The following is a 16,864-nucleotide window of genomic DNA, read 5'->3' as shown; positions in this document are numbered from 1 at the left end:
TTTTAAAATGCATACTGATTCATTTTGATAAGATCTTTTATTTTTGAAAGATATAGAAATTTGAAAATATGAATAGTTCTTTTTTCATATAACAGAGTATCCGACAAATAATATTATTTTAAAGAAAATTAATATTTTTAACATTTTGAAATGTTGATTCTACCATTCTTTAATAGAACACTGATTACGATTATTTGTAATCAGCTTTATATTTTATCACAATTTCTCCTCGCACTATCACAAATGATCTCGTATGGTAATCGTAATAAAGTTATAAGTTAACAATTTTGATCGTATTTGATTAAAATATAAATATATCATCTAATTAATTTACATATATTTAAAATATAAAATTCATATAACATTAAAAAATATGTTTTTAAATTAATTAAATGGTTGCAAAGTTACAGAATGTTTTTCAATTTTACATTTTTCTGTCATAATTACCCATAATGATCGTATTTTTTCCATTAATCAGTTCCTAAGAAATTATGCATATTTATTCACAATATTTTAGTTATTTAGAGATAGACACAATAAAGATCTTCGCTTTATTAAAGAAAAAATACATGTATTTTCATTCTTTGAGTAGCAACTGCGTATAATTTGCGGCGAATCGCATCGATCGCATGCCTTACGAAACTTAAAAATATCCCAGTAACCTATTTATAATGCTCTGAATTGATATTGGGACCACACTGTGACGATAAAATCGAAAAGGATTCATACGTACTGATAGAGACAATATCCGCGTGGATTAATAGTGCCATCAGTTTCACTTAATATTGCTATCTAGACGTTTGATGATGTAATCTATGCAAACGATTTATATATGTACATTTGTATAGAAATAGATATAGTCATTACATTTGTTTACTTCATAATATCATTACAAATTTTATCATTGAGAGACTGTACTAAAGATCGTTTCTTTATAACGCGACATTTCACATGTCAATTCAATTAAAAAAATACTAGCAATTACCTCAATATCCAACAATAATTTTTCAAAAATGAACAATTATAAATTGACAGGATTTTTATTGTATTCAATGTATAAAATAAAAGAATCGTGAAAAAACTGATACTAAATTTTTGTTCAACAAAAAATTTTGTTAAAAAGGCTGTGATTGAATAGAAACGTATAATTTTGAGAACATTTTTTCGAATGTTTATTATGAAATAGTTATAAAACCATTGCAACGAATTCGTTAAGCAGATATCGATAAAAGTCGTGTTACATATCTTTATTTTTTATTTATAGTAATCAAACAAATAACTTTTTAGTTAGGAGAACAATTATTCTGTTATTATGACAATTAAAAAATGAAACGTTAATCTGAGACCTCAGATAATTTGTCGAAAAACAGAGTGAATAATGAGCACCTTACTTTATAATGCACGCTTTTATCACGTAGTCTAGATACGTATTATTGAATAAAATTCGTTCCACCGGCGAAGCAAATTAGATTGCAAATCAAATAATCAGTTGTATAATTTAATAATATAAAAGTTTAACGCGAGGAGCACGGGTCAAGTACATGATCAATCGAATAAACGCAACGTATCTTAAAACATTTCATGTTTCTTATGAAATGTATATATTTATAAACCAAATATATTTAATTTTTTAATGTTGATACTTTATTTTGCACATTGTTATTTTAAAATTTTATTGCAATCAGCGCAGAATTCAAAGTAATGCTCTCTAAAGAATTTGCATAGCTTGATAAAAAGCTGTTTTAAATTGGATAATCAGCGTAATCTAGATTATTCTAATATAGTAAAATAAATTTAATTAGAGTTAATTAGTTCATTAGTGGAACAAACTAAAAGCATTGAATATCTATTTTGAAATATAATAGATTCCATTACGTAAATTAAACAATCGAAAAGGACCGTACTGTGAGTTTCTAAAATTTTTCAGGACATTTCAAATGCAAAAATCGCATCTATAAAAATCTGTTAGAATATATCTGTAAAAATGTATGACTATTACGCACTATGCAGATACATTATTTTTCTCGTTGTTCAATGATGATAAATTATCTTACCCGATAATAATAGACGCATTGCGTAACGATATTCATTATGCTATGAATGATAGCTGCTTCATGGAACGCAACTTCACCGGTGTAACCGATTATTCCTGCGTGTTCGCGTCTTTCATTATGTTACAAAGTATACAGTCAAGATGGTTTTGCCTGAGCCGGTTGTGTTCCAAGTTTTTTCGTCGCGTGGTAGCGTTTCGATGCGCTCGATCGATACTGGATTTCAAGAAACAGCAGGAACTTTTCCGCTTTACAAGCCGTGTAATCAGAGCTCGACACGCTATATACATAAGTAATACATCTTGCCGTATATAGAAACCTTTTTTCTTCTCAGCAATACGCATCGGTGGAGCAAACTTGTTATGCCTTACAAAATCCCTGTCACATTTTTCTACACAGTACCGTACGATCTCCGATCTTCAAAAGTAGTATAAAATCATTCATATTAACACACTGATTCGAGACAATATATTATATAATTTTGTTAATAATATATCAACGTATTTCTAGATGTTTTTCAATATTACTGCGCAAAATTTTTTTTAGCACATTCAATTTTTAACGTACTGGAATAACACGTTAAACAAGTAAAACTGCGTCGTCTAGACGAAACGTGAAGAAGCGACCAGTATTAATCATAAAAATTGTTGAAGCGCTCGATATCAAAATTAATTGAAACAACAATGTTTTTAAATATAAACGTCAAATCGCATTTGCTGATTTATCGAGGAATATTACTTCGAAAATACACGCGGGCGAAATTCAACGAGGTTAGGCGGGGAAAGGGGAAAATGTTTTCGAGCAGCCCGAATCATCGGTGCGATGGATCTCAATTAAAAGTCCACAATTTGTTTTGGGGGCGCGAAAACATTTTGTTGGGAAATGCTGAAATAAAAGCGCGCGCATGTGCAGCCGTTTCGTCGACATGAAGTCACGCTAATTAATGGTAGCGCGTTCGGTATTGTATAATTCTATTTACGGTGGATGAGGGAGGTCGCGCGGTATCGACGTGTACGCATACATACGTACATCATATGGCGTCGGCTGTGCCAATTTCTACGGAGCGATTGTTTAAGTTCCATTTATCGAAATGTAACACTCGAATGAATGCGCGCGAGTGTCGAAAACGCTTTTTAATGCGACGGATAATCCAGCCTTGTCGCCGTCGTTCGTCGCCCGATAAACGCCCTATCATCAATCAGTGACATCGCACAGACTATTAATTGCGCCGTCAAACTCGAGTATTATACATATGAACGCGCTGTTTTACTATCTCATGATGCGGTGATATCTTAATATCTCTTGCGATGTTCACGAGAAATTGTCACTATGCGAATTTGACGAATTTTACGTGTGTATAAAATAATTAGTGCAAAATAAGAAGTACATATTTTTTATACTTTAACGCATATCTAGAAACTCAAACGGCTCTTTGTGAAAAATTGTTAAGAATAACCTAATGGACAAGGGCAATTAATTATGTGTAGAACTTGCGTTTATCACTAAGCAGTTTGAAGTAAAAGCTTGTGTATTTTTTATACGAGGTTTAAACAGTATCGTTAAAACAGTGTATTACCGCTAAAATGGTATAGCGATATGGATAATTAATTATGAACGAAATTGTGTAAGTGATTTTATTGTAAGTGAAAGCTAAGAACTGACTGGAAAAAGCTCTATTAAGCGAAATAAGCAGAATTATATGAACCGAGATTCGGAAATTCTGAAGTTTTAGCACTCGGTCATAAAGGAAGGGTTTCTCGATGTTCTTTTCTTTGTTTCAGTTTCCAGTTTCCAAGCAAGGTGTATGTATCTGGTGTGGCGCAAAGCGTCACGTTGGCCTCCAATCAAGCGTTAAGAGGAGGCCGCCGTCGACACCGTCGGACGTCGTGGCGTAGAATTTGCAACTATGCTAATAAGAGGCGACCCGAACGGACAGCTAATGGCCGTCGAGAGAAAAAGGACGAGAGCCGGAAGCGCACAATGAATTCGTGAGGTCGCGGCGACGTAGAGCTAGGTGGTGAAGGAGGAAGAGAAGGAGGAGGAGGAGGAGGAGAAAGAGAAGACGAGGGCCGAGGACGAAAGGGCGCGGAAGGGACATCAGGCAGGAGTAGAAGGAGAAGAGAAGGATAGAAGAGGATGGAGAAGGATGAAGAGGATGAGGAGGGCGACCACGGATCAATCGTAGCCTTCCGTATTCCCTACCGCCCCTCGGTCGACTTTCGTCCCCTTCCCCTTCGTTCGCCCCTTCAACTACTACAGCCGACTTGCACCCCTTGCATCTCGCCTCCTCCTTTCGTGCTCTCCATCTTTCCCTTGCACCATCGCCACCATCCCGCGACTCGCACGAGGCCCTCAACCCTCGACCGCCGTCGCGTACTTGCACCGTCGACGTGCACGCGTCGTTACGCAGGCCCAGACCCACCGACCAGACGTCAGACTCTCTTCTCTCCTCGCCTCCTTTTCCTCGCTCTTCTCTTCATCCCTCGTTCATCTCCGCATCTCGTCTCACTCTCTATTTCTCGCGTGCACCATTTTCGCCCTCTCTATCTCCTCTCTTCTCTCTGCCTCTTGCCGCTTTCCCAGCCGCCGCATCGCGGCATCGGAGGGTGAAGCTCGCGCGGCACAGAGTAGGTCAGTGGCGTGAATGATCATCAGCATTTGCGCGAACGGGCGGATGAGCGGGTGGGTGAGCGGAGAACGCTCGTGTGCGCGCCCAAGTATGCGTATGTGTGCTTGCGTATGTATGCCCGTTTGTCTGTACGCAACCGACGCGACGCGACGCGATGTTTGCACCCCTTTTCCCTTCGATGTGCACGCCCGTATGCGACTCTCATTCGCATTCACGGAACTTCGATTCGACGATTGCATCGGCGAAGACTTTCCGAGAACAAGCATTCGAGAAAAAAAATTGCGATTTAGTTCTTTTTTGATCTGTCATATAAGCGCACGATGCGTCAACCTGTAAAATTTCCTAACATTGAATATTCTTGATTTATTCTTGAAATTTTAATGTTAAAGAATGATAAAATGAAAAAGAGAGAGAGAGAGAGAGAGAGAGAGAAAAAAGAGAGAATAAAATGAAAAAAAAAACATTCTGTAAGATTGAATTTTTTAACTCATGTTATGCTTGTGAACTAACCTAATTCATTTACAATCAACAATTTTCGAATAATATCAGCGTGAAGTCAAGATTCTTAGAACTCGGCTAATTACGTCTATGTTAAAAGATGTAATTCTTTGTAACAAGTGATCCCGTTAATCCCGCACTCACGCGAGCTCACTTTATCAAGATGCGCTGCTTGAAAATTAGTTGCTGCGTTAAGATGGGATCTCCCCTGGAACATTTGAACAATCTCGCATCCACGCGTATCCGTTTCCTCGATTTACGTTGGTGGTTCCAAGAATTTTCTAATTACACTTGTATTGAACTGTAGAATTATTCGATAACACTAATTTACGCGCCTACATGAAATCTTTCTTTACACAATTTTCACAGAAATTCTAGAAATTACTTTTTGAATTTAGCATAATAAATTATCAATTTTTTCATATAAATATTCATTCATTCGATTTATTCATATAACGATCTAGATGAACTCATTATTGATAATAAGTTAAAAACATTTTTAACGTATATATTTTAAATATAATAAATTTTCAAATAACATCTATATAATAGAATATAATGTTTAAGTTTTAATTTTATTTAATCTTTATTGAAATTTGATTGAAAATATATTAGATGTTTTTGCATTGAAATATTCTAATTTTAATTTTTCTAGAATTCTTACGTCGTTAAAAAGGCGCATATTGTCGATATTACATTATTATTTCGATATCGAGAATATATCGAATACGAAAGTACATTCGGAAGAGATTCAGGAAGTATCGTAAAATTTCGATAGTTCTTGCCGTGGTGTTATATCTAACTCTGCGCGGCGTTATACGAAGCAAAAGATGTGTGCGCGGAATCGCACTGCGAATTGGACGAGTTTCACGGTCCCGACCTTGAAGCGGTTTAACTAGTTTTCGCAACTTCTTGTTCCGCTTGCGCTTTGCGAGAATTATTTTTGTTACCTTGCTGCCGCGTGTCCGCTTGCCGATCATAAAATACATCGATCGTGAACGCACGGCTTTTTTGCGGCTAATTCGTAATGGCGAGATCGGATTAGCCTCGGTCGTGATGAAGGTGAAAAAATCGTTCTCTCAATGCAGTTATGCTGGTTCATTACATAAGACTGCTTCACGATGAACGCATAAATTAAATACGTGCTTATAATTGAAAGTTGGTTCTACTCGCGGATAGATTCTAAGAGGTATTTTTGCGAATATCTTTCGCAATTTTTCAAATAAATTTTTGTTTAAAAAGAAAAAAATGAGCAATTCTCTATAAAATAAGATATAAAAAATATAAATAATCCATAGATTCGTAAAAGATAAAATAGTTTGAAATGATTTGCATAAGACTTCAGATCTTTTCATTATAATTAACATCGTATACAAATATCATAAAAACCGAACGCATTAATATTCAAGATTATAACACCGTGTGCCGTGGATATATATTATATACGTAATAAAAAATTTAATTTAAGACGCGATTTCTTTTCATAGACTGTTGAGATTATAATCAAAATTCGTATTTCCTCTTTTTCTTTTATCAGAAATCCCTATGGCTGCATCGTCAAGTCAGCCAGCGCTTGGTTTATGGGGACCGAAGTTCTACGTAGACGTCCCACCATCCAACCTTACCCAACCTCCCTCTGTCCCAACCTTTCCTAGCTCTAGCCTAGCCTAGAGCCGTGTAGAAGTGCACTCCACCACACCACACGAACGTCTGCCTAGTATTGATCCTCGGCTCAGCAACTGGCTACCTTCACCCACTAATAATTCTTGTCAGTCTCCTACAGGCGTGGCGATTCAGGCCCACCGTGCGATCTATTATCCTTCTTTCGTATCCCGAGATATTGGTTAAAAAAAATTATATCAAGTAAAAATCGAAAGTTACACTGTTATAAATAACGAGATTTTTTTTTATAATTATATTTTTTTTTATTTATCTTGCATGATTATTATATACTTATTTATCTAGTATTTATGTGGTATTAATATTATATCTTTATTTATTCAGCATGATTACAACTTTTTTTAATGACGCAATAATCCAAGATCTCCGCTTCTATTTATTAATTTATTTTAACGTATTTATTAGTTACGTGTCGAATAGCGTTAGATCGATTCAACGGTAGAGCAAAACTCGCTTGGCACGCGTCCGCCCCCGATTCTCTCGTTTCTCGCGAAGCGTGACATGCTTTTGAAACGTTCACGGTCGTAAAAAAAAGTGACTATAAAAAAGACCGTCTTTGTCCCGTCAGAATGCGTTTTCCGCGCTAATTAGTAAGCGCTCTTGTCTTACAGGATCGTCGTGAAGTCTTCACGAGTTATCTACGATCGACAGATTACGGTTCTCGAGCTTGGATGTATCGAAATATATTTTCGATACGTGAATTTCGAAGCGGAAACTTAATATCAAACATATCGGTGGCATGGATATAACGCATGTATTTATGCTTGTAGTATTCATTAGACAACGTCAATGTCGTGGATGTCATCGATAAAAGTCGCGTTTCTTAACGATGTATTCTGTCGTAGCCTAAGGTTTCACGTCACGAAAATGTATACCTCTCAGTGATAAACGGAACCAAACTATTCGTTCCGTAGAACTCTGCATTTTCTTCGTTTTTCTCTCTTCTCTTCTTATTTTAGCTACGTCTCTTTCTAGTAGTACACGCAGACACAGATACACACGTATGTACGTTTCATCCCATTTCTAGTTGGTTCTTTTTTAGTTCTATTCTTTGGATAACGGCACGCGATTCGACGATTCGCGTTCATCCAGTTTTACGTTTTATTATCTCGTTCGTTGAAAACGCACATCGGATTTTCCGCTTCTTTTGTTAGGTTTTCGTCCGTTTGGTCGATGAACCTTCTTGCCCTTTCCCGCTGCGTTTCATGTCTCTGTGCAAACGCTCGTCTCGATACAATGGCATCGCGCTGAATGTTCCGGTGAGATGTGTTCTTACGTCGTGTATTATGTATCAGACAGCTATTCGGTAAATAACATGAACCAGACACGCGTATAGAGGTGCGTTTGTAATTGTTGAAATTATAACGTCTAATACATACAATGTAAGCTTCACACAAATTGTACGAGTTCTGTAATGAGAGAACGATTCAAATAGTTTTAACGGTGATGATTCTACAATGACATAAAATTCATTGTCCCCTATAATCGTCCCCTCGTTACAATTTACGCGCAATACGGTTCAGTTTTCCTAGGATAAGGTGTACTCTTACTCCCTTTTTCAGTTCCATCAAGGATAATAAAGCTTTCCCGATAACTCGGTTTTGATGCTTTTTGTGCAGTGATTACGATACGGGACCCGCGTCGAGTGTCTGCGAAATGGATCCGCTCGCATGCAGTGATTGTATGCACATGCGGCTGCTTATCGCTCACGATACAACTACCTCGTCGCAACCAAAAGAGAGATGGAGATAGTGAGAGAGAGAAATAGATAGATAGGAGAGAGAGAGAGAAAGAGAGAGACATAGAGAGAGAAAGGGATACGTATATGTACGGAACACGTGCGCACACATACATGGACACGTTCGCTGCACCGTGGTGCACCGTCGAGAGGGAGTACAAACGGCTGAAAGCGAAACGTAAACAAACAGGTAGCTCTTTATCCAAACCAAATAGCGGGGGAGTAAAATTGCGGCACGCTGCCGTTGGAAGCCCGAGCGAGCGAGCGAGCGAGCGTGGAAACTTTCTTTCCTTTGTTTCCCATTATATTTCCGCATTACTTTTTTAACGCGCCGTTAAATACCCAAGCTGCCACGAACTCGCGGGTAGTTTTGGGTGGAAAAAAAAAAGAAAGAGAGAAAAAGAGAGAAGGACGCACCATTTTTCTTCGTCGACAGCACCGCGAATCTTTTCCGCATAAACGCATTTATGCGTTTATTTATTGCATTCCGTTTACTTATCTTGCCTCCTCGTTAATCTCTCGTATTATTATTTTTTTTCGCTAATGACGCATTGTATTCCTTACTGTATTAAAATTGGTTTGAAAAGTAAAAGTAAAGGAAATACTTGTTTGTGCAACAATTTTTAAGCTACGTAAAATGCAAAATGGTAAAAGTTTTTCTAATATCAAATGAATTATATATAATTACTTATATATAACTCATAAATTTATAAATTATAAGAGTTATACATTCATAAATTATAAATTATCAAAAAGTTTTGTTTAGGATGAAACTATTAAATTTATTCACAATAAAGTACAATTCTTTTGTAATTGATTTAAGTTCTATGTGCTCATCTATGTGTTTTTTATTTTTATATTATTTCTACATAAAAAAACTTTTATTAATAATAAAACAATTAATACAAAAAATTTTATTATCTCAAAACTTAAATTAATAAATGGGTCTTTTTGTATTTCATTATTTAAATTTCTTCAAGTTCTCTTTTGTTTAAGTATCATTTCGGTATGATTTATAACGAAAATGATGAGAATGAAAAGATTGACGGGAAGTGGCAAGAATACCGATGTTTCTTACCACCGTTGCCGAGGTGATCGCGCAAGAAGAAGTATCGATTATACCTAGAACAAAGTCTCATCGAACTACAAAGAAAACTGGTCCTATCTCTGTGATCGGTTATCTGCGTTGCCACCGCGCTAAGGAACGAACGATGCATATCTCACCTACTCGCGAAAGGGTAAATGAGTAGGCTACAGTTATGAATCATCGCACGAAATCGATTTCTCAATCGATGCAAATGTCAAAGAAATCAATCATTCGAAAATGTTGCTCTGTAAACGAATCGAATATAAATCCGAGGTGTATAAATAATAGAGAAGCAAAAAAAATTAACGCTAAACTAGTCAGTCAGTATTAATATATACATATTTTATTCTATTTTTGCTTGCACGTTTCTGTCCACAAAACTGGAATTTTATGTTTTCACAATTTCTTTAAATTATCGATGTAATGTGCGTAAAATGTGCGTTGATCGAAGTACCGGTAATTAAAGTTGTCGGAGCGTAATTGATGTTAATATGTAATAGACATAAAATTCATGACTGTACATTTATGCGTTTGTACTTGAGAAATATTAGTCCTTGACAAACCACAGGGAAACGATCAGATTGAAAAAATTGTTTTCTCGCTGTGCGTCACTGAACCAGCACTAATGGCTGTACGTGATCAACTAGCGCAAAGCCGATAATAAGTACATACAATTGTCTAACACCACGCGTTGTCGTATCACATAAAATGTCTCATTGATGATGACGGGCGATATTCGTATCAATAAATCAAATTACAGTACGTTTAAGCATATGTTAATACTTTTCCAATCGCCCCTATTACTTCTATTTAATAGTAATATAAAGGCTACATCGTTCATTTGCTATAACGATATAACTATAATAATGAAAAATTATGATTTTTTTAGCTGTGTACAAAAAAGAATGGAAACATAAAGGAGAAAAACATATTTAAATGTACTTACGTACTTTTAAAAGTATATTTTCTTCTACAACCAGTTATTCAATACATCAAAATTGTATATCAAATTAAAATATTGTAAATTAATTAAAATGAATAATATAAATTAAAATTAAAATTAAGCAAAATTTTACTGACCATAATATTTAATGACCAATAATTCGGAAAATGTTGTGTGTGAATTTCAAAACATTCAAACTCATTTTCTGGAAAACTTTGTTTTTTACAACTTATGTTGTAACAAGTGAGTAATATATACACAGATAAAATATAAATATGGTTAAATTGATTTTTAATACGGTTCTTTCTCGTTATATATTTTTTAATTGATTATGTATTTTAAAATGCCGTAAAATCTTATAAACAAACTAGCTTATAAACAAACTAGCAACTTTTTAAGCATCATCTTTTCTACTAAAAACGAGATAAATACACTGTATTGATAAATCTATGCTTCATGTCGCACTTTCATGACGCGGCAAGGATTGATTGCGCTTTCGATTATCCTTGAAGAAAGACCGAAGACGGATCGAAATCGTTACGCAAGATTCGCTCGACCATGGGTGGTCGTCGTTCCCTCGTACATCGCACATTCAACGACGTCTTTTATCCGCACCCTAGACAATTATATCCTCTCTCGTTTAATCTCGCAATCTCGTGCATCCATCCATCGACCTGTTCATCACGAAATGGACTTTCGACATTGTCTTCATAAAAAAAATCAAACTACAGTTCAAACCATAAAAATTATTTTTTTTATCAGTCTCAAAAAGAGGGCATATAAAATTAAAAATATAATTGATTAAGTAAATACGGAATATGTATTTGATTAATTCTGAAACATCCTGTATAACAACACAAAACTTGCTCCCATCATTCATGATGAACCTCCAAGTTTTCCGGATTCGCACGCACCTGCGAGAAGGTTCATTGTACGCGTGGCCGATCTGTCCCGCAATTTCCTTAACTTTGCGGAACCGCAAAATCGGTTCGGCCGTCTTTTTCGCAATCGATTTGTTGCGGGTGCTCACGTTTCGGTAACCTTCAAGTGCTCGGCTTATTTTCTAGACGGCTAACGTGAACCGATTCGAATCGGTTCCTCCTTACGGAATAGTGCGACGCGACACGAATGCTAATGTGGACCAACTACGTAAAATCGCATGAATCGCGTAAGAATCAAACGTCCTCCATCTCGCAATTTATTTTCAATCCAACTTGGAACGTTGGTTTCGCTAGCATAATTCATAAATAAGCGGAAAATGGGAAATTGACCGTTCATAATTTGTACGTTCAAATTCTCCATTGAAAATATGTAAAGGTGGGACACATCGTAAAATCTATTATTACATTTATTTATTATACTTGTATAATATTTGTTATAACATTATTGTAATATTTATTCCGTGTTGGAAATTCTTGGTAAAATCAATAGCAATATTTATAATAATAATAATAATAATAAAAAAGAATAAGAATTTTACGAAAGTTAATGTTAATATAAGCTAATGAAAACGATTGTAAAATAATTAATTGACATTATTTTAAGTATTCCGCTACCTCCGTATTATTCGTACAAAGAAACACTATCAAAAACGAAAGCAAAATATCGATAACAACTGTGCATTGTCATTCCTAGCCTTAACCCGGTCGAGTCAGTTCTTGAACCGACACCGAATCGCGCACTTCAACGAATACAATTATGTAGCTATTGGAGTATGAAAATAGTTTCTCCGTTGTTGGTCCTCATGTGGAGCACCTTGAATAATTTGACGCACGACGGGAGTCCTAGTTTCGCGAGAGCAGCGCAAATACATTTTTTACAGCCTCATTGAGATGGAAAACACGAAAATTCGCTGACAATCGTCACGACTGTTGTAATTAACTTATTAACAAGTGAGATGAAACATTCGAAATTCAAACAGATTTCGAATGTTTCATCTCACTTGATTTTTATAATTCGATATTTTCTTTGTTTTTCTTTCACTGAGAAACCTATTTAATCGAATCAATTAATTTCTTGTTTGATATAAGTAAGCAAATACTTATAGTTGATGCAATAAAATAATTTAGTTAGAGCAAAACAATTGCTTATTGTAACATTTTACTTGTTTCTAAAAATTGACATCTAATGAACTTGTTTATCAGATAAAATGTTACAATAACCAAATGTTTTGCTTCAACTAAATTATTTTGTTGTATTAACCAAGGATTTATTTGCCTATATCCAAAAAAGAAATTAATTGAGTCAACCCAATGAATTTCTCAGCGTATCTATTATATAATATGACCGGAATTCATAGTCGATTCCTATATTTAAAACTATCTTAAGATATTATAAATCAATCAGAGAGACGCATTAAGACGTTACTTAAGACATTACTTAAGACGGTTTTGAAGTAATAACGGATTATGAATACCGTCTATGATTTATAAGATAACGGAATATATCACTTTTTTTTTCTTTTTTTATCCACATAAATTAAAAATATTTAATTTCTCTGAAGGTTCTCTACTTTCGTGAACACATTATGATGTGTGCGAATTAATATTATACTAAATGGATCGGCCGAATAATGCTTTCTAAAATCATCTTTCTTCCTCCCTTTTTTAATTTTACCAATGTGGATCACATGAAATCTTGGAACATTGATATAAATTCATTTATAATATCAATTTTTTTATATTAATTTTTTAATAACAAAAAATAAAAGATTGTTTGAAAGAATATTAATTAGTATAAAGTGACAGGGGTGAACCATAAAATTAGTGCTACAAAAATCTTTTCTTTCTTTATGCCTTTTTTCGAATATTTTCATTGGTGAAGTTGATCCTGTTATGTATCAATTATAAGTAATAAAATAATACAATCACTACTAGGAAAAAAGATTCCAAAATTTGGAATATCAAAATAATAGAAAACAATTCTTTTTAGTTTGTCCAATGTAAAGTGATACCGTTACACGCATGATGATCAGAAATCAAACGAGGATTCAAAGGATTTCATAGAAAACGTGAGAGAATGATTCGAGAGGAAGCAACGGCGCGATTACAGGCGGCATCGCTAAAGACCGTCAGTTTTTACCATATTTTAAAACGCAAAAATAGCGTTACGTTGACCTGCACGCAGGATGCCCGACCGCCGCATAGTCTTTTTGTACGACTAATAATTATCATCGTCTTAGGTATACCGAAGGAAACTCGTCAGCGAAGCGGAATCTTTGCCTGTGGCTACTGTGGCTGGAACGTAAGAGAAAATAGGGGTAAAGAAAGAAAGAACACGCTATTTTAATATAAAACGGTTAATTTGACGCTTTGAATCGAAAGATCCATCGAAGATGAAGTCTTAAGATTTTTGAGAGATAGCGATGAATTAAGGTCATATCTAATGACGTGCGTAATCCTAATAATCATCTAAAATATATTATATTTTATTTGTCTAATTGTAAAAAAATGATATAATGTTCTGTTATAATCAGAATGATTTCAAGTAGCAATTTTTTATCTTAAAGGTAAAGAAAATATCTTAAAGGTAAAGAAAATGGATGCTTATCGATAGTTTTATGTAACATTTGTTATGCGATCGTTTAAATTATTAATTTATTGCGTTATTAAATATTCGGTTCCTATTAAATGAGGTACTTTTATTATGCGTTTTTATGTAGATAATAACTAGCATCTATAATAACACTGAGATCGCCGACTCCTTTTGTACTTAATCGTTCTCGATGGCTACTCTATCAACTGACGCGGAATAATGCTTCTAAATCCGCTCGATTGAACTCGTCGGCGTCACGATCACGCAAAAACAGAAAAGATCCTCTCTACTCTTCTGTCTTCGACCGGAAGTCATTTCCCGCGTCGAAGAATCGACATCGCGCAAATCCGACGGTCGTTTTTCCACGTGCGGACCATATAACAACGTCGATCCCCGTTGTGTAAAACGAACCGCAAACGAACCCGAGCCTATTTCGGTGAAATTTTCGAAATAGGCGAATCGCGTGAGTTCGCTGGAACGCAGGAGACCGCTTATGTCAGGTCCTGTCGTGGTCGAAAGGATACCATAGTTATGATACGAAGTTGCGGATAATAGCGTGGATCGAATCAGGAGATTACAGTTCCTGCGTCTGCGACAATGCGCCCGAGGACACAAGGTGTCTCACGGACGATTTGACGGTAGCATTGTGATGCGAATTAGTTCGCAAGGATGAGTAGGGGACCGAAGATTTTTGGTAAAAGAAGATTTTAGACCCCCTATCGTGACTTCAAGTTTTCGAGGTAACGGGACTGTAATTTTCTACCTCCTTTGAAAATTAGTTTTCCGTAATACAATATATTTTGTAAGTATAATAAGTATAAAAAATAATTAAAAAAACATTGTATATTAAAATAAACTTTCCTTTTGACTTTGAAGCATTGCTCGTACATATCAGAAAATAATCCATCTAATGTTACCGGAATATTTTTTCACGCAATTTTAAAAGAAAGTTTTTTTGAGGGTTGTATATGATTCTGAAAGATTCATATGTTAATGTATAACTCTTTATGTTTTTCTTTCTTTTTTTTTAGTAGAATTGTAGAAAACTCTGAAGCTAGACTAAAAAAGATAGTAATGACCACTGGTGGGCCGGTCTTTGTATATGCAGAGTGTTAATTTCCAGTTCCAAGGTCGCACATTTGCGAAAAAAGCTAATTCCCGTACGATGTTTTCACAAAATGTAGCAAAAGCGCTTTCTCTCTGTATGAATAGCTCGTGTACCGTGAAATGGACGAGATGTACAAATGCATACATTTTCTGCGAGAACGCACGTCGCTGCACGCTGTGCGAGATCGCGCACGCAACATTAGCTATTCAAACGCAGCTCCGAGAGTTTCGTCTTTAAGCCGGACCCCTATCGTCAGGCGGACCCGCTTGCCTGCCTAGCGATAGTCTCTAACTTGCAGACCTGCAGACTGTCCTTAAACGTAGTCTGATCGTTTCGCCTCAGGCGATTCGGTATAAACTCTTCAAACACGAGAATCTCTAAACTTTAAATAATACATCGTATTAAATTATTATAATGAAGAAGCGGCTCTCTGAGCTTTTTGTATGGACACATAAACGTATATTTCTAAAAATATAGATTAAAATATAATTACCTATGTAATAACAAACTATTCATTAACTTAATTATTTCGCTTCCAATGAAAATGACATAATTTTTTAAACGAATTTGTTGAACGTGTCATTGTATTACAACAAAACCGAATTCAATAGAATAGCTAGTACGATTGTATCAAATTTTAAATTGAAAAAATGCTTCAATTTGTCTAAAATTAATGAGATTATCTTGTTATAGAAAAGGTAAATTCTAAATTTATGATACATAATCGCTGTTAAATGTTAAACCTTATTGCTTGCCTTCGCAATACACTGAGTGAGAATAAATAAAATTTCTTAAAGATAATAAAAAATTCTTGCAAATAAACAAACAGAGAAAGAGAGAAAGAGAAAGAGAAGGCAAGAGAGAAAAAAGAGAGAGAGAGAGAGAAAGAGAGGAGAGCGTGCATTCTCGCGTGACTCCCTGCACGCTCGATTAAACGTGCATTCACGATCGATCAAAGGTCGATCGAAGTCGACCACGAACTGAAAACAGTAGTCACGAGAAAAGCATGGGGAGATCGGGAATTATTTGCTCGCCTCTGTAAATATCTGCCTGCGGAACGACTTTGGCAGTCTCCGTTGTACGTACACATCGGCGGCTTGTACGCTACGTGTATACACGGTGTCTCAGAAATTTCCCGTAGATAATAAAAGTCAACTTAAAAAATATTGGCACTATACAATTTAAAAAATTTCCTGCGTCGTGATAAATTAAAGAAAAAAAACAATGAATGCTTGACTTATCTAAAGAGAGAATTTTAATGTACCTCTCTATTAAAGTTTTGAAATATAGGTACACACATATATTCTTGTATAGAAATACAACAATTAAAGAAAACTAATTTTATGAAAAGAGAATTATATATTTTTTTTATATAAGTTGAAAGCTTGGTTTCCAAAAATCTTAACTCCCGAAGTCGAAGATTACTATAATCGTATGATTAAATAAGAGATTTCGTATTTAGTTTATTTTAAAATGATAATTTAATAGATATAATTCTTGATTGCTAAAATAGAGAAATGATCAAAAGGTTTTCTTGAAGAGAAGAAAACGCACAATTATCGCATACACGGTGTATATACGCGGCTCGGCAAGCTT

General features: G+C 35.2%; 1 protein-coding gene across 1 annotated transcript in view; it reads right to left on the bottom strand.

Annotated features, from left to right (window-relative positions):
- mamo (zinc finger protein 628-like) overlaps nt 1-16,864 on the bottom strand; it is a 135,171-nt gene that overhangs the window by 58,074 nt on the left and 60,233 nt on the right.

Source organism: Mycetomoellerius zeteki, unplaced genomic scaffold (assembly GCF_001594055.1).
Source record: "Mycetomoellerius zeteki isolate Tzet28-1 unplaced genomic scaffold, Tzet1.0 scaffold149, whole genome shotgun sequence".
Taxonomy (NCBI): Eukaryota; Metazoa; Arthropoda; class Insecta; order Hymenoptera; family Formicidae; genus Mycetomoellerius; species Mycetomoellerius zeteki.
This window is presented reverse-complemented; position numbering and strand designations above follow the sequence as displayed.